This window comes from Protopterus annectens, chromosome 2.part1 (assembly GCF_019279795.1).
Source record: "Protopterus annectens isolate FY-2018-M chromosome 2.part1, PAN1.0, whole genome shotgun sequence".
Taxonomy (NCBI): Eukaryota; Metazoa; Chordata; order Ceratodontiformes; family Protopteridae; genus Protopterus; species Protopterus annectens.
In genome coordinates, this window is record NC_056729.1 from 839,558,992 (window position 1) to 839,579,495 (window position 20,504).

Here is a 20,504-nt window from a genome sequence, read left to right on the forward strand (position 1 = left end):
GGCCCAGTAATCAAGGAGCCTCAATCCTCACAACTGTCAACAGTGAGGCATGCACACAATAGGATGATGACAAGTACACACACAATAATTTGCAATTTCCCTTCAGAGATCACAGTAAGTCTGGGGCTGATTTTTCCCTCTTTCTCCAGATGCCCAATAAGACTCCTCACTGGCACAGCCATAGGGTTGAGATCTCAGCCAAGTGGCCAAAACAAAACCTCCAGCACCCTCTCTGTCCAACCAATGCTTCATGTCTCTGCCCAAGTAGCTGTAGCTGACACACACACACACACACACACACACACACACACACACACACACACACACACACACACACACACACACACACACTGTGACATTTGATTTATATACAAACACACACACACACACACACACACACCTGGGAAAGGCTGGCACATGTTTACTAGCTATGCCCTTTTCTCTACCCAGACTATAATGCAGTTATCACTGCCACCATCCAGCTCTTTATCAGCTACTATAAGGCTCTTAACTAAGTGTGTCCAAGCTTACTCTGTAACATTACTAATAATCCAAATGGTAGTCTGACCAAGCAAGGCTATTGGAGTGGCCTGTACAGTATCACCAGATATATATGCAAGTACCCTAAGAGCTTAAATATGTCTCACAAATATCAACCACAAAGATAGGTTTAAATATATTTAATAATAAATAATAACAGAACAAAACAATACTCAATAAACAAACACAGTTACTTCAGAGTACAAAATTACAGGAAATATTTTAAAACAACATTGCAGGACAGTCTCAAATAAATACAGAAAACATCTAAACTAATCTTTACTATATTCCTATCTATATCTAAAAGAGATACCATGCCCTAAATATTACATCCAAGCAAGTGCAGATGTTATGATGAGTGGATGTTCTTGCTAGGTCCAAGACAAAATGCAAAATGCCCCCAGTCTCTCTCTCTCTCTCTCTCAGAGAGTTCTTAAATGAATATCACATATTACTGCTGGGTTAGCCTGGATGATATCATTCTTTGTCACCTGACTTCAGTTCTCAGGCTAAACAGAAACTTAACAGGATTTAACATCTGCATGTGAGAAATCCATATCTCTCTGATGTTTGCTCATAACTGAAAGTCATAAAACAATAAAACACTTTACATTTTAAACCTAGTAATCACCTTTCTTTCAAGACAATATAAACAATTCTAGCTTTAGACATTGTATCTGCTATTGAACTGAAACTGAAAGATAACATCTTTTGGTTATGGCCCAGTTTTGCAAGTTAATCTTCTATGTTCCAGCAGGGTAAGGTGTGGTTACATTCTTGAAGCTCATTACATAACATACAGTTCTGTATAAATCATATCAATATTCACAAATGACAGAATTATTTATAAAATTCCAGTTAGCTAGGCTGGCAGTGCCACACCAAGAAATGCATTATATTGCCTTTTGGTTAAATTGACACCCAAGTTAATTACTCCATTGATAAGACACCCCTAAGATTTGACCCAGTAGTCAGGGATCTGGGAACATATGTAAACTGTAATCTGCCCTTTGACGTCACGTGGCCTAGGTAGTGAAAAAATCATTCTATGTCACCAGCTTATAAGTAAGAGCATGGCATCCAGGTCCAAATAAGTCATAGTGCCACTTTATTTGGCCCTTATCAAACCCATCATTGAGTATAACACTCCTTTGGCATGTACCTGACCAAACATGCAACATTTGGAACATCCACAAAGGTTTCTTACCAGAACACTCTAGGGTATAAACACATTGTACTGTATTGATCACCTTAAATCCATGTCTCTATACTCTGTCTCCTACAGATTACTGACAGGTGATCTATGCCTGACATACAATACATACGCAGATGCAGCTCAGATAGAACTTTCATATAACCACAAAACAAACAGCAACCAAATCACTAGATCCAAGGATTTAAATTTTGCTTGCGACATAAATAAGACATGCTGGTGAGACAGAAATGTGTCTCAGAGGAACTCCATGCTCTGGAAAAGGTTCCCCAGCCATGCGAAGCAGAGTCAATCCCTACTCCTATTTAAGCAAAACCTTGACCAGTGGATGAGAAATTGGAAATTCTCCCTAGGTCTGGCACCCATATCTCAGATAGACAGAGACAAACTGTAATGCCCAAACTAACGTACCCTCCATGACCTCTAGAATCAACCTATCATTCCCCCTCCTAATAACTGCCCATGATGCATCATAGAGACACAGTTGGGTTGGACTGCATGGTTAAACTTATAAATACCTTGGTAGTTGTTAGGCTGGAATATAACTATGAGCGTATGTTATACAAATCAAGTTGTTTGGTTGTTTAAGAACAAGAGACAATAATAAAAGTCATGGTACTGATTTATGTTTTGGATGCAAACTGTGCAAGATTACTACCAACAGCTCCAATGTTCTTAGTATGTTTGCAGGCTGCGCTTCTGGAGCCAGGTGCAGGTCTTCCTGTGATGGCTCTAAAGTGGTATCATACACAACTTGCCTTATGTGATTGATTTTATATAGGTAAAATCATAAGAAAGTTAAAAGAACATGTAGCTGAATAGGTTGGAGACAATAAAAACAAGGACTTCAGGAATGCTTTATAAATTGCCTCTAGTTTACTAAAAACCACCTACTACGTAAACAAACTGGCACAGTATATATATGAGAGATGCAGTTATATAATTTTACTGGAGGCAAAGCTGTCAAACAAAGCACTACTAAACAGTCCAATATCCTAATTGTAGGTGACTCCACAGTGAGTCACAGCAATGCATCACTCACCAAGCTGTGCAAAGGGAAAGTCATGGTCAGTTCCCTATCAGGTGCTATGATTTTATCACTTCAAACATGCATTCAAGTCCCTGCACCAAAAGTACATATATGACACTGTCATACTGTTCATGGGTATGAATGACTTAAGATGTATTTCCCTGGCCATATGAACAGAGATATGATGGAGCTCTTATCATTTGGGTCCAGAGCCGGCATAAAACTAGTCATGAGCAGCATTCTACCTTTACCAAGAATGATTCCACAGTGCAAACAAAAATTCTGGACATCAGCAATTGGCTTACCTTCTGCTTCCATTCTAAGGGGGAGCAAAATATATCTGCCTGGGAGGAGATTGTAGACAGTCATAATTGCTTTGCCAGGGCTAGCCTACACCTACCCCCCCAAAAAAAATATTTCATATATTAGTTAAAATCCTTCTCTTAGTGCTTGTTTAGACAACATCTGCCTTCTACATATTCTTTAAAAATACCTCCAGACTTGTTAGACAAGATAACAACCTGGGACTAATTCATGCCCAACCTACTATTGACAAAACTCATTGTCATAACCTAGCTAACTACTACCTATAGACCACCATCTAATTTCCTCTCAACCCATACTTCTTAGTTAATTAGTACTGAGTCCTTATGCATTAAGCTATGCTTGATTTTCCTAGGAGACCTCAACTACATCTCCATTACTTGGGGCACATATACAACCCCAAACATGTGTGCCCTGATATATTACTTGGGGCACATATACAACCCCAAACATGTGTGCCCTGATATTTCTGGACTTTACCAGTACAAACTCTGTGAATCAGCTTGTCTACACCACAACAAGGACTGATAAAATTCTGGCTGTGGCCCTTATCAAAATAGGACATCTTTGCTCACTACAAATTGTCACTTCCTCCTGAACCATAAGTGGCTCATCTGGTGCCCTTCACCATGTGGAAGTGAACATGTAATAATGCTATCTGGTATTCAGGTCCTATTTTACCTCAGAAATGTTCATGTAATTATCATATAATAACTATGTAAGCCACTGTGGGTGAAAAATACATCTACTAGCTTTAGTGTTGTATACATATGATGACAGTATTGTATTTTTGTATAATTTATTTTAGTGGTCCACCTGGTACAACAAAATAACTTGCCCTTGTGCCCTGCTGCGGAGGAACTTAATGGAATTCAAACATTCTTGTTCTCCCTTACGGAATTAGACTTCCAATATCAATGTTCCCAGGCACTTATTTTTTTACTGTCTAGATTACAATGGCAGGAGGGAATTCTCAATACTGTAAGGTCTCAGAGTAATGGATGAAAAATTGCAGGCTGTAATGCAGCCTTGCACTTTAAAAGAAAACAACTGGTGCCCTATCTAAAATATTTTCAAAATCTGGGCATTCAAGTGAACTTATGAGTTCCTACAGTCATTAAGATATACAAGGGAACCATGCAATTATCATTTTATAGTCCACAGGAGGCAGACCATTACCCCCAATCTATGCCATTCAGCCCATAAATATCTTCTGCAGTGGTGGCACACTGTAATGGACAAAACTCCTAGGAATGGGGAAAAAGAGTTTACTCTTCTTCAAATTCACTGTGATAAACAGGTACCATGGAAGATATGGCCTCTCCACCCCCACTCAGCCCCAAGATTTCAGTTGAGGAGATATCCACCACTGAACAATCATGGACAGGCTAGATGGAGAGCTTGGCACCATACCTAATAACTTTAATTCTGCAGGAGTAAGTGCTGAAACTGGAACTTGAACCTGTTTGTTGTTATTAGCAACTCCTTTCTGGTATCAACATGGGAGGGTGCTCTGTCTCTCAAGTGCCCATTTCTATAATGGGATTGTTTGAACCTAAATATGCCATATTTTGTCACTGTATACACCATTTTTTCCAACTGCATATCCTTGTATGTTAGAAGACTTTTATTTGAAAATTATTGTTAGTTATGTATGCATTACTTACATACCTGTGGGATGCTTCTGTTTATATCAGGGTAGTGGGGAAAGGGTGACAAAGACCTTAGAAAAACTGGTTAAGGTTATTGTTCTTCTAGCTCCTGCCTTAGTGAAGGTACTGCATTAGGAGTAGTGTTATTATTAATACATAGATTGTAGAACGTTAGATAAGTGCAGTAAAAGTCTCCTATTTAGCTTTCTTTGTTCCTTTGTACTGGTACCTAGGTATAAGACATAACTTATAGAGTAGACCTGAATCTGTGTCAGTATGTCAGACTAATTAAGTTAATATCATTGAATATCAAAGGCATTTCCTCATGTATCAAAGCCAAAGCAATTTCTAACAGCTTAGTTAGTTTTAGAGTGCAGGTTATCTTTCTAAAGGAGACAATGATCAAAAAATGTCAGGAAATACATTTTTACCAGCATAAAAAGAGTAGAAATTACCTCTTCTGCAAAAAGAGAAGTGACAATATTTTTAGCAAAAGAGCTGAGATAGGTAACTGAGCAGGAGTGTACAGATGCATAATGTAGGGGGATAGCGCTTAATGTCAGCAGCTCTCATGGTGTACTCATTTTGGCTAATGTTTATAGCCCCAGTGATGACACTCAAGAGCCACTAAAGCAATTGTGGGAGAAGATTGTATCCTTATTGGATCTATCTTATGGGCTGTTAATCAGAAGTGACTTAAATGTAGACATGGATGCTAGACATAGAGGCATTACTGAGCTATATAAATCTGCCAAGACTCTAAAAGACTTGGTGGATAAACTTGCTGTAACTGATGTATAGCACTTCTTCAACCCAACCCATTTAGATTATGTATACCATGCTCCAGGAGAAGTGAGTAGGTTACATTTCTGGTGATTAAACAAAGAGCTTTGCTCTACAATTATTTCAATTACAATAGTGTCCAGTGCCTTATCGGACTGTTCTATGATCACATTAGAGTTCACAGTTATACTGCCTCAGAAGTCCCTGGTGCATTAAAAATTTGATACACTGTTGCTGCAGAATAAGTCGACTAAGAGGGGGTTGGCACAAAAGATTTATGCTTTCTGGGTATCTGTATCCCAAGATGATAGCAACATTTTGGCTAAGTGGGGGTTATTTAAGTGGAAACACAGAGGAATTCCCAGTGAAATTTGTAAGGGATAACTGGCAGAGCAGTTTATCAAACTTAAAACCTTAAACAAAGAACTTTTACGTGAGGAAATAAAATATAAGTGTTAGCACAGTCAAGAAATCTTATAACAAATATTGAACATAAAGCAAAATATAAAAATATTCAATTTTCCAGTATTCATGAAAAATAGGAAAGATCTAAATTATTTCATTGAGCCTTGGACATTAAGTCATATAAGCTAATTGAGTGGAAATGCAGAGAATATCAAAGGTTCCCTAGTATTATACCTATTAGGGATGATAAGGGTAATCTTCTGATACATCCTCAACAGATAAGTCAGGTATCCTTGAACAAATGCTACTCTGTGACTTAAGTCCCTAATGTTAAAGGACATGTAAACCTCTAGTTTATAGATGAGATTCCCCCTTAAAAACTCCACAGGCTGCTTTGTGTAGGACTATTGGGGGGGATTCAATAAGCCCTACATGGTCATTTTTTACCAAGTGTGCTTCACAGTAGCAACACATTTTAGATTCAGTAAGCACTGTGTAGTAGCATGTGTGCGATTTGTGTCAGGGACAACAGGACAGTGCATGTGTAGCATATGCCAGCATAGTTAGCTAGAGTTTTGTGGTGAATTTTGTGTCATTTGACTATCACACTGATTTGTATGGATGCTACTGTTAAAAATGTATCAACAGTGTTATTATAACTGAATAAATGTGTATGTTTACACAAAGAATTCTGAAAGGGAAGAGTAGACGGTCTTGGAATTGTTCAATAGCTTTCAAATAATGCAGTAGATCTTAACAAAGCTCTGAGTGTATTCTACTAGAGTCAGGTGATCAAATGTAATGTCATTCTATAACCAACACTGAGAGGATGGAACTTACATAGCAGTTTATTTTGTTTTGTTTTCTTTGGAACCTGATGTAAAAGCTTTATTTTAGTTATCCGAGTTAGTTCAATTCAGTTTAGTTTAGTTTGAAGCACATCTCCTTGCCTTGTGGAAGTAAGCATCTCAGCATTTCATCTTGCCTTGCTGTATTTATTAAGTTAATTGAGGAACATTTATTTTTTAGACAGTCAGGAAACAAATTGAGAATAGGTAAGCATTGTTTTTCCGCATCTGGGTGAGTCTATCCAACTGTGTTATTTTTATATCTCTTGTGACTGAAACTCTGGTTTTATTGTAGATATATGGCATGCTCATATTTTCTAAGTTATTATTTATTATTAAATATTTTCTACCTTTCTTTGTGGCCGGTCTTTTAGAGAATACTTTTAACATCTTGAGAATATTTATGCTTATTTTAGTGACACCGTAGCCACCCCAAATACCTTGCGGCTTTTGTTACACTCTATAATTTATATTAGTATTGATTTTGCTCAGTATAATTGGATACCCTTGTAAGAGCCTTAGAGTGGCTGACTGATGGCAGCATGGTTAAGTTATAGTCTGGGCAGAGGGGGGCACAGCTAGTAAATCTGTGCCAGCCTTTCCCAGTAGTGTATGTGTGTGAAAATCTAATACCAAGGTGTGTGTGTGTGTCAGCTACTTTGAAATGGGAGACAGTGCTCCAAAGTGAGTCTTGTTTGGGATCTGGGGATACAGAGAATCCAGTTACAGGTCTTGATCATGGTTTCTGTGTCGTCTTGGAGGAAATTGTGCTTGATGCAGAGAGCGCATCTGAAAGTTTTCTGTTTTTAGTGACTGTTTTTCATTGGTGTCAGTGGTGAGGACTGAGGCTCCTTTTACTGCACCAGAGTAAAGAGGCTGTCACAGCTTGCATGTCCGCACAAACAAAGTAAACAGCATGGCATGTTAATTACAGCATAAGCAGATGAATTGCATGCTAATTAACCAATCCAACACATTGGAAATATTCAACAAGCTATAAAGCATTTGTATAGACCCATTGCTGTTTTTTCCTGTGAATTCCAAAACTTTTGGAATACAGCCATGGAAAGAAGTCTACATGGACAGAATGTTAGATGCTGCTACTACTTTAATTCATTTGCATCTGCTGCAGGCTGAAGCCAATACTTCTGCTGCTGCTAATAGGCTTAGGATGAGAAGAAGAGTTTTCAGGCCCTGTTTAACTTTATACTACTTATATGGTGTGGAAATAGTAGAGTGCTACAGGGTGGACAGGGACAAACTACAGGAACTCTGCCACCTCTGCCATCCTCATTTCAGAGCAACAGCCAACTGAGGGAACCCATGCCAGTAGAGACAAAGGTATGTGTAGCCCTTAGAATCTTAAGCTACAACTACATTTCAGAGAGCAACAAGGGACATGCTGGGGGCATCAGAAGCATCAACATCCAGGATCCACCACCAATTCCTGAATGCTATGCTCCAACATGCCAGTGACCACATATATTTTCCATATAGTTCTGAGAAGAGGGGCAGAAATATGCAGGAGTTCTACCATGTAGCACACTACCATGAATTACTGGGTGCCATAGATTGCACATGTATAGAAATAAAAGCACCACTCAGGGAACAGAGTAGGCTCTACATAAACAGAAAGGGCTACCACTCTATCTACTGTGAAGTTGTGTGTAATGCCAAGGGAATCATCTTGAACATGTGTGCTGGCAAACCTGGTAGTTACCACAACTCACAAATCTGGCACACCTCCCTGTTGTACCAGATGTTTGCTGGGGTGGTATCCCACAGCATCATCTACTGAGGGATGCAGGCTATGCATAGGAACCGTGGCTGATGACACCCATCAGAAATACACACACACCCATGGAAGAATGCTATAATGAGGCACACGCTCAAACCAGAAATATCATAGAGCATGTGTTTGGCCTGCTGAAGTCATGGTTCCAGTGCCTAGATATATCTGGGGAAGCCTGCAGTATAAGCCACAGATATGTACAGAAATAATCACAGTATGTACCACGCTACACAACATAATCCTGAGGAAACAGATTCAGCAAGATCAGCAAGGGGAAGAGGCACACATCCCACCTTCAAGGCCAACATCACCACAGCCACAGGTATATGAGGAGTCAGAGAGGGTACCACCAACTGCTGTGGGTGTAAGCAGCTGTAGGTGTGCTTAGTATGCCCTTGTATTGGCTAACAGACAACACATAACACACTCAGACACCACATAGTGGCCTAAAACCTTCCTCCTACTGACATATATATAGTAATGTTGATGACAGGTAACTCACACAACTGTTACCTCCCCATGTATTGGCTGTGTACTGCTTGCATTAGACAAAGTTAGCCCTAAACTAAATCTGTGGTGACTGCTGCATTTATAAGGCAATTCCTGAACCTGGACTGTATTATTTAATAATATGAATGTGTGCCATATCCTTGTATTTCATGCCGGGCTTGGTGGCATATGCCTGCAGTCTCAAGCGGACAGGAGGCAGAGGTTGTTGGATGCATCAAGTCTGAGGGCTGTTGAGTGATGGACCTTGCAGTAATTATTGAAGTAATTATTGACATTAGTTGGTATGGTAAGCAAGTAAAAGGTGGGAGATTTGTACAGAAATTACCTTAATGTGTGACAGCAGAGACTTATTTGACTACGTGTCCATTACTAAGTAGTAGGCTTCGGGCATCAAAGATTCACAGTCATACCTCTCAAAAGTAATGATGATCACTGCATGCCTTTAGTTTAAGTCATAAAGAGAGAAGTTAGAACATAATGATATACATTGCAGTTTCTGACCTCACTGCCTTCATAAGATCATTCACTGTAAAGCTGGGAAACTTTGATGCTATCAGCTGTCTAACTTTCCAAACCCAATATAAGTCAAAGCTACAATTACCAGTTCAACACCACAAATGCAGATATACTAAGTTAGCTATGAAACCTGGGCATCAGACAAAAAGTTTAGGTATCCCTAAATCCAAAAGATAGAAAACAGGGATGGGGTACAGTTATCATCACTTACACAGGGTGTTGTGTAGGGGGGCATTAAGCCTAGCCTGATAGAAAAGTTTGGTGACTGTATGTGAGTAAGAAAGAGAAGCAGGCAGAGATTTGGATAAACCAACAAATGGCCAGTGAGACAAAATGAGTAACTGTTGTCCATGTGTGTGTCTGTAGGGGTCCTCCAGGTGAAATTGGGGTCTGAGTGTCTGCATTAACACAGCCAAGCTCCATGCTGGTTCTATGTCTTGGCATGTCAGACAGGTGTGAGCCACGCATGGTAGAGGTGGCAATTCACCATTGTCATCCCCAACCATGAGAACTGTCTCTGCTGTGAGTTCCAATGGTACATCTACACCCACAGTCAGATGCAGTGCTGCTACCAGAATGTGACTGATGTCTGTTGGACAAACTCCCTTCATGGCACCCAGGACCACAAACCCATGGCCTGCCATGTCTGGGTGTGGACAGCACACTCACTGATGGAGTACTGGAAATACTGCCACTATGGGAGCAAGAGAGTCACAACCACATTGGCTGACAGCAGATGATGTGGCTGGCCTACACCCACAAGAATGCCATTCTCCTCCCAGCAGACATTCCACCACAGCCAATGCTTGTTCCATGGCAGACACCCCTCGGTCAATCACAGACACCCCTCATTCCAACATGTCATTCATCCAAGAAATAGAATTGTCAACACAGTGAAGACAGTCACACATGTCAGACTGTGCCACATCTACAACCCTGAGCATTTGTCTGGAGCACCTAGGGGAATGTGTCTGTGCCTCCATGATGGCCCTAAACATATGTTGAGTGGCACAGGAAGAGAGTCCTCCGAGCTCCCCTTTTAACCCTCCTGGATGGCACCTCACTCATACTCTGGCTATGGCTATTGCCAACAGGCATCAAATCTGCAGTAATCAGACTTCCCTGATCAATGGCCTTGCCCTCCAACTTTCCAATATCTGAGAGCCCACTGGAATGGTTAGGTGTAGGCCTACTGGTTGCATCCAATGGAATTGCAGGTGATGGTTGTATGTCAATCTCAGTGTCAGATTCAACATCTGCACCCCCCAACTGTGCCTCAGTTTGGTCACCATCATCATCAGAGTCTGCTGATACACTGACATCAGGTGGCAGAGGGCTCCCACTCCCACTGACATGATCAACTGTGATAAAAAGCAACAAGCACAGGAAAAAAAATAAACACCTTCACTACTACAGTCCAATATATGGTAACAAAGTAACAGTGCTGCTACTATAACAGACAGTACAGAAATACACACAACAGGCTTGACATCAACAGCACACACTAAAATATTTCTTTAAGTTGTTCAGCAGTACTGCCATAAAAATGTTTGGCTTACCAGCTGCAGATGAGATACTTCTCTGCAATCCAGATGGTCCTGGAGAAAGTTAAGCAAGCGGTAAGAGTAACATCATCACAATTAACAGTAACACAGGGGGTAATTATTTTACCCCTTATTACTCCATTAACTATACCTTCAAGAAGAATGTGGCCTACAACTGCAACCTAGGGTAATAAGTATAGCAATTTTCAACCCCATCCCCCAAAAAGACATGACACAGAAGTAACTTATTTATTTCAATTGTTTTACTATACTACAGTATTTAACTGTTGAGATACCAAATCCTATGTGAAAGCTCCTCCTGGGATGTGATTGCTGTCTCTGAAGCTGTTGTTCCGACATTCAGCACATGCTGTACTGTACTCTCCTAGGAGTTGTCTGGATCCTTGATATTGGCCTGGAACTCTTCATTAGATGTCTGTGGTGGTTTCCTAGCAGGTCCGCCCCCCGGTAACCATCTGGTCATGGCCCACTGCAACTGCTCCCCTCTGTACAGAAGTGATCATTTCAGTGGCCATGTGGTGCACCTGCTCATATGTCCTGCCATGGCCACCCACAACATTTAATTCATCCACTATCTGTTGCCAAATTTGCATCCTACTTGCCATATCTCCCCATACCCTTTCCAGCAAAAATGCACCATGTTGCCTAGAGGTATCCACTATAACCTGGTTCTCAGCATCAGTGAAGGGGGTCTCCAAGGATTAACACACCTGGGTGGTGTACTCTTGGATGTACTAAAGGACAATAGAGGGATAATACACATAAGTATAGTATAACTACTAAATGACTGTTTCCAGATAAAACAGAAAAGGTAGTCACTCAGTACTACCCACTAGAGAAACATACAAAACTCTACATATGTGAAATATGAACAATTGGGAGAATGCAAAACAAGAAGAATAACCAGAGCAATGTATCCTAGTTTGTGCCATAACAGTAACTCACCTTTGCTCCCACACCCAAAATAACAGTCTGCCCTTGTTTGTACCATAACGGCAACTCACTTTTGTCCCCCCCAAAAGAACAGCGTACCCTTGTTTGTGCCATAACAGTAACTCATATGTACCCCCACACCAAAATGAACAGGAAAATGACACATTTTTCTAACAAATCATCTTTGAAATGCCAAAAATGCTATCAAAAGAACAAATGCATGGAGATAAAAGTGTAAACGCCTTTGCTTCAGATTTTCCTTAAATACATTCCAGGATATGCAATATGTAGCTGACAAAATGGAGGCATACATTCTGAAGTTCAGTACTCCTCTGTAAAGATATATCCTGAAGAAATAGCTCATGTGCAATCTTCCCAACATAAACACGTTTCCTCAGCATCAGTTTGCCTAGCTACCTGGTTGCCTTTTTATATGGTGTAAATTCAGGGCTGTTAGCATGGTGAAAATACAAATGAGGTGTGAACTCATTAAAATTGCTGACTCCCAAATACCTGGATACATGTAGGAGATGTAAATATAGTGCAGGCACTCCCTCAGTGTTTAGTTTTAACGGATTGCAACTGTGAATGATTAGTGGTTGGGAGAAGGAAAACACAACAGCAATGCAGGTTGCCTTACTTCCACTTGGTGTATTAAGTTAGATCTACAAAGTGTTGCTTGTAAGGTTGGAAATATAAGTAAACAACACACAATTCACAGGTTGTATTTGTTAACATCCAACCTGGCCTTCATTTGTTGGCAACTGCATATGATATTATTTCCACTTAATATACTCACACATTTTAAGGCAAATTATATATAATGCCCTATGCTCTGCATGTCTTAGATTACTGGTCAGATAAATGAAGAATGGCCAACAAATATAGAAATGTAAGACAGAGCTCTATATTTGAAAGAAGTAATCATGACAGGTTTTGTGATCACTAGGTGCACTACATCCAAAAATAATAAATGTACAAATAACACTTATTTTGGTTTAATATCACTGTAGATGCTGGTGCCGTTGGTTGCATGCAGATTGAGTTCAGTTCTTTGCTGCAAAGCTGTTGTTGCTCACCTTGTACATACAATTAAGATGAAGAGGCTTGGGTGTCAAGATGGGTGGCAGGAACATTAAACTTAAATGAACTAACTAACTGATTGACTGCTACATACATGCATGCTATTGCTCACTCAAAATGGCACTCTTGCTTGCACATGCTCAGTACTTATAAGCACATGCCCACTGACTGAAATGCTTCTTAAACGTATATCACACACTCTGATCTACATCCTCCCTCTTTAATGAGCTGTCTCATATAGGCAATGACATTTGAACAGGCATGCAATTTATACAGACAATAATAAACAAAACAACAGTCATGCCCAGTTTTTCATGTATCTGTCGCTCAATTTAGAAATGTGACCTAATCTCATAATGTAATAGTTAGGACTGGGTTTAGCAACAGGGACAGTCACTGGGGAATGTTCTGCTTCAGGACTCTCAGGGATATTCTCTGCAACAGGGATTGCTGATGCAATGTCCTCTTTAACAGGAACACTGGACAAGTCACTATGAGAATTAGTCTTTGTTACAGGCAAGACGCTGCAACACTGTCTTGGACACCAGCAACAAATGTTTCTGATTCTGCCTAAATTCCATTCCTTTTGATTCCACAATGTACAATATCAGCTTTTGACACACTCTTTTCACAAATCCAATGTGATCAAAACTTGTTGATGTCTGCATCCTCACTATCTCACCTTCTTTTAATGAACTGAGTGGTTCAATGGACTTATCATAGTAGGACATTTGGGACGAATGCTTTTTGTTGTTTTTAGTACATGGAACCAATAAACTGCTGCTGATTGGAAATGTGGTTCTGGTTTGTCTCAACATAAGTCTCTGGGCAGGTGAACCAAGATGATCATCACGAGGAATGTTTCTGAGATTTAGCAAGTTTAGAAAAAATTGGTATTGTCACATTTGGATTTCTCTAACAGCTGTTTTGCACTTTGAACTGCACATTCTGCCAAGCCGCTGTGGGTATTCAGGACTACAAGTAATATGAACAAAATCCCATGATTAAGCAAATTGTCTGAACTGCTGACTTGTAAACTGTGTAACATTCTCAGAAAAGACACTGTACGAACTACAATGGACAGAAAAAAATGTCTCTTCAACTTAATAATGAACTTAGTAATGACAGTACTGGACATTAGGTTAAGAGGTACGTCAATCTTGAACCAATTTGAATAAGAGTCTGCTAATACCAAGTAATGTTGACCATTCCACTTGAAGATATCTGTGTCTACTGTCAACCATGATAATTCAGGAATCTGGCTTAACTGAAGTATTTATTTTTGTCGATGTGCCTTTGCACTATTAGATAAAGAACAGGATGAATGCACTTTCTCAATATCTTTTGACATAGAAGGCCAAAATACTAGTCCTCTCACCCTTCTTTTGGTAGAATCAGTCCATGGGTGGCCATGATGCAAGATCTTAATGTACTCTTGTTGCAAGCATTTTGGAACAATCCCTTTTGTACCTTTTATCCCTTTTGTACCTTTTATGATTATACCATTGTCTGACAAAATCTCATCTCTGTATGGAAAATACTGTTGCACATCTTCTGGTAAACAAGATTGTTCATAGGTTGGTACTAGGCTATCAGCCCTAGGGCCTATACAAGCCTAGCCATAACAATTTCCTGGATATTTCTTCCCACAATATTTACTTCCCTGGACCCCTGTCTAGCAGGGTGACTGACATGATTCCCGAGGTGAATTTCCTATCTCCCATCCAATTGTCAAGGTTCCTTTTGAAGAGAACCAAGGAGGCACTCTGCTTGACATGTATGGGCAGTCTATTCCAGAGTATGGGGAGTCTCTGGGTCAGGAACCTATCCCTCCAGCATGTTTTGTTCATTGTGATGACAAGGATTAGATCCCTGGAGCATGTGGCTCTGAGGGATTGGGATTTCTTTAAGTGGAGCATGTCCAACAATCAGGGTTTGACATGGCCTTGTATGTTAAGCAGAGATCACCTCTGAGTAGACGATATGCCACAGAGTATAGCTGGAGGTTTTTTAGACAGTCAGTATAGGGCATCTGCTTTAGGCCTGTGATTCTTTTAGTGAGGTATTTCTGTGGGCTTTCCAGCTGTTGCAGATGTATTGTGAGGTACATATCAAATGGGAAGTTGTACTCTATAATGGGTCTAAAGAGGGATGACTACAGTGGGACAATGACCTCCTTTTTTCTGGATGAAAAGACCTTAGTGATGAGGTGTGCCACATAGAAGGATTTTCTGACTGTTGTGGTGATGTGGTTATCGAAGGTGAGACCACTGTCCACCTGTGTTCCTAAGTCTCTCATCACACTTTCGGTGTTTAGTGTACTGCTACCTATGTGGAAATTCATGAAGGCCATCCTCGACTAATAAAGAGGATGAGCTTCTGTAGAATTGGATCTGAAGCTGTATGAATTCTAAGCTCATCAAGACTTGTTGGAGAAAGATTTCTCACGTCCATGACTTCAAAATCAGATTGCTCATTGTTATGCTGTTCTGTGATTTTTCTGGGCAATCGAGATAAGGTATCAGCAAGATAAAGAAGTTTGCCTTTTGTATAAACAAGATTGAAATTGTACTTTTGCAATTTGAGCATCATGCGTTGCAATCTCACAGGAGCTGTGTGCACTGGCTTTCTCAAAATAGTGACTAGAGGTTGGTGGTCAGTTTCTATCTGTATAGGTCGACCATAAATATAATCATGAAACTCTGAACATGCAAACACAATTGCCAAGAGTTCCTTCTCAATCTGGGAATACTGCATCTCAGTTTGGGTAAGAGTTCTTGATGCATAGGCTACTGGTCTACCCTCTTGAAGAATGACTGCACCTAGACCAAACTTAGAAGCATCACAGGAAAGAGTAACTGGTTTGTGAACATCATAGTAACATAGAGTTGGTGGACTGGCTGTTTTCTCTTTCAAGGCATGAAATTTTTTTTGTTGTTTCTCTGATTATGACCAGGCTATAACTTTGCATGTCAGCTCTCTTAGTGGTGATGAAAGTTGGCTTAAATCTGGAATGAACTTGCCTAAATAGTTTACCATGCCAAGAAAACGTAAGGCTTGGACATTATCTGGAGCTGGCATCTCGAGAATAGCTGTTTTCTTGGAAGGATCTGTTTTTAAGCCTGAACTGCTAGACAAATGACCAACATAAGTAACTTCTCATAGCCTGAATTTGCACTTCTGATGATTCGGCTTAAGATTCACTTCACATGCTCTTTCCAGAATTTTCTTGAGGCTTCTATCATGTTCAACTTCACCATTGCCTCCTACTAATATATCATCTACTATAATATCACATGGCTAGCCAGAAAAAAAATAGTTCCATCACACGCTGAAAGACTTCACTGGCAGAATTTATTCCAAATGGCATTCTCAGAAATTTGTACCTTCCAAATGGGGTGCCAAATGCTACATACATGCATGCTATCACTCTGGTTGCTCACTCAAAATGTCACTCTTGCTTGCATATGCTCAGTACTTATATGCACTTGCCCACTGACTGGAATGCTTCTAAAGGTATATTGCACACTGTGATCTACACTGTTTGGGTGGCAAAGAGGGTTAAGGCATCCTGTGTAATAAAGGTGCATTAGATTGAGAATTCAAATCCACATCTATGTAGACATACCTGATGTGAGTGATCATTTTCTTGTGTGCATGTCATACACTGATTTTCCTCATTTCAACTACTTGCTCCATATATATATATATATATATATATATATATATATATATATATATATATATATATATATATATATATATATATATATATATATATATATATATATATTTGCACAATGTGGCACAATCACAGGAACTGAGAAAAGGAATGCTGGGTTTGGTTATGCTTTTCTCATTTGTGCAAATACACAAATTCGACAACTGGACTTCCCAGAAAGCAGACAGGACCCAGACAGCCAAAAACAGAAGCCAGATACATTCAATTAATGCTTCTGGGCATTACACAAACCCAGTAAGAGTCTTTGCATGGCAGTTAAAAGCAAAAACTTTAAGAATGACTAGTAAAATAGAGGATGTCATGTAATTAGTCCTGTGGGCAGCATGTTTTAGTGTAGGCCTGGAGTACAGATGGTCCTGTGTTCTAGTACAGGGTGTGCAACATTTTTTTCATTGCTGTGACATTGCACTCGATAGCAATGAACTGAAAGATAGGTAATTGCTGTTTCAGCCTTCTTGTGGCAACAGGTGTAAGTGTAGGGCTGCCATACATGTGGTTCTGGGTTCAAATACAGGATATTCCATACAATTTTACTACTGTTCCACTTCCCATTATAGTCACTCTCATTTATAACACTTGAGATAGTGAAACTGATATTAATTATATGTATAAGGGGTGATACAGTAGTATTGTGTCAGTTATTTATTTATTCATCTATGTATTGCCACATTTATTATCAGATGTATGATTGAGGGTATACTGTCTACTGTATTCTTTTAATTCTGCTGTGGAATAGCATGACCTTTACAATTGTCTGCACATCCAAATAAACTTGGAATTTTTAATTGCAGTTATGTAATGCCTCAATTCTGCTCTCCTCTTACCATTGTGCAAATGTGTTGCTCAAGAATGTGCACCCCAACCCTTATCTCTCTTATCTATTTTATTTCATATTATTTATAAAAAAAAATGTGTCATTTTGTTTTATTTTATTTTATGCATATTTTTTTATTTTTATGTTATATTTTATTTTTTCAAAATTAATTTTTATTTTATTTTTTTAATTTAATTATGTGTCATCGAAATATGTCCATGTCATCCATGTGTGCCACATCACTAAATGCTCCACAGCACAGTTGGGTGGGCCTGCCCCACTGGATCCACCTGCCCCATCTGCCAGATCCAGCACCGGTGCCCAGCATGGCTGGGAGCTAACCTGTCAGCACTGCTTCTACTGCCCATGCACTACCTGCACCCTCAGGTAAGCCTGTCCCAGATGCTGGTCTAGTGGGACGATCCTGGAGCAGGGGTGGAGGTGATGATTTATCAAATTCCCCAAGTTGCCAGGGATGGTGTATAGGGTTCTGTGCCACACCATTGTACACATCTACGGTGGCTGAAGAGGCTGCTCTCCCTCATTTTGTGGAGTACTAGCAGGAGGTGAAGGAGACATCAAGCACTCCAGCCAGCGGCAGAGTGAGGTGACAGTGATGATAGTCCAGTGGGCGAGGATTCGATTCTCACTGTCACCTAGATTGAAAACCATGGGTTTGGGATATCCCCACCATCACTCCAATCATAGTGTTCCCCAACCTTATGTGTTGATCATCATCACTGTCTCTTTTCTTGTTTGTCTTGTCTGTCTACAAGGGCTTCTTCACCTACCCAACTTCCCTGACCCAGACATCTCTACATCCATTTCCCAATATTCCTCTCTCTCTCTTAAAAAAAATGGGCACCTGTCCCACAAAAAGAAATCATCACTCACACACCTCTTCATTTCACATGCATTTCTTCCTGACACACTTGATTCAGTCTATCTAGCTATGCAACATGATTGTGTTGGGTCACCACACTCCATGGAGGTGACATTCCAAATTCAGTTAATCAACAGGAAAAAAACAACCAACCTGTGCTGTGTAAACATCTCACCAAACAAATAAACCGAGTAAAGCAGTCCAAAAAAGTAGAATGATGAGATGACACCAGGCTCTCAGCATAAAACAAACAGTCCTTTATTTTAAAACAACATAAGCACATTCATAGCTCTTGCTGCTTCTTCAAATGTCAGTATAAAAATGCAGTCACACACACAGCAATTTATACAGAAATTCAACTAGCAAATCAACTAATTAAGTGATTATATATTAAAAGAATACAAACAATAAATGTAATAAAAATGTAAAAAGAAGAGAAAAACTTAAAATCAACTAATGCACATAAGTGTATGTAAAGCTCTTCTAAAAAGTGAGCATGCCTGTAACAAAGGTTGAAAGGGACTTTATCATTAAGTTTTGAACCATAATCAGCCCTTAACCTTGCTATCCATTTGTTCTCTAAGCTTTCAGTGGCATTCCTAACATCACCCAGCCTCTTAGTAATTGCTACCTGTGCTATAACTTGAAACTTAAAACAATGTGCGTGAGAGGTGAGCTCACATGTTTAGAAAGAGCACTGCACTCAGTACCATTATTTGAAGGTCTTAAGTGTTCTACTATATGTTCATTCAACTGTCTATCAGTCTTGCCTACATAGAACTTCATCCAGGCAGTGCATCATGCTAAATAAACCACATGAGAAGAAATGCAAGTAGCTTGAACATCAAACACATACTGTTTACCATGATCTGGATGTCTAAACATACCAGTAGTGTTAATATAACTGCAGCATTTACAAGTTTGACATGGTCTAGTTCCTTTATAAATGGAAACCATTTTATTCCTAGTAATTTTACCATCAATAAACTGTTTTGGATAACAACGCATCTGTTTTAAAGATCATTTCTTCTTAAAGATAAAGTTAGGTTGTTCACCTACTATCTTTTTAAGATCATCATTCATTGTTATAATGGGTCAATGCTTCCTTACAATATCCAAGACATACCGTGTAGTGTAAGAATAAGTCACCAGTACCCTGCATTTACCATCACTCAGTCTCTTAGGGTGAACTGAAGGTGGATTTGAAGAAAAGAAGTGCCTGCCTCTACCTTCTCTAACATCAGAAACTTTATTCAATACTTGTTGTACATTACACCTATTGTAGCCCCTATCCAAAAACTTATTCTCTAGGTCTTTCATTTCAGCCATAAAATTGCCATCACTGACATTCACCACTGAGACTCTAAGTCCTTGCCCTTGTACTATGTTATCAAATACATATTTGGGGTGCATGCTTGATCGGTGTAAAAAGTTGTTCTCGTAACAAGGTTTCCTGTATAGTGAAGTATCCATCTGTCCACTGCTTGAAATTCTGATAAGTACATCTAAATAACTCATTTCTACCTTGGAATACTCAGCTGTAAATCTCAGAAATGTAGTACTAGCATTAATCTATTCTATAAACTTAACCAACGCATCTTGTGTACCCTTGCAAATCAAAAATAAATCATCCACAAACATCTGTAAAATAAAATGTGCTCTACGTATGTATCAAACAATATGTGCTTAAGTTCCCAGATGAGCATAATGAGATTGGAGTAGCTGTTGGCACATGATGTGCCCATTGCTACACCATCTCTTTGCAAAAAATAATTACCATCAAAAACAATACATTGTTATACAAAACCAATTCAAGTAAATAACAAAGTAATTCAACCTTACTATCACTAAATATATGTTGCTCCATCAGA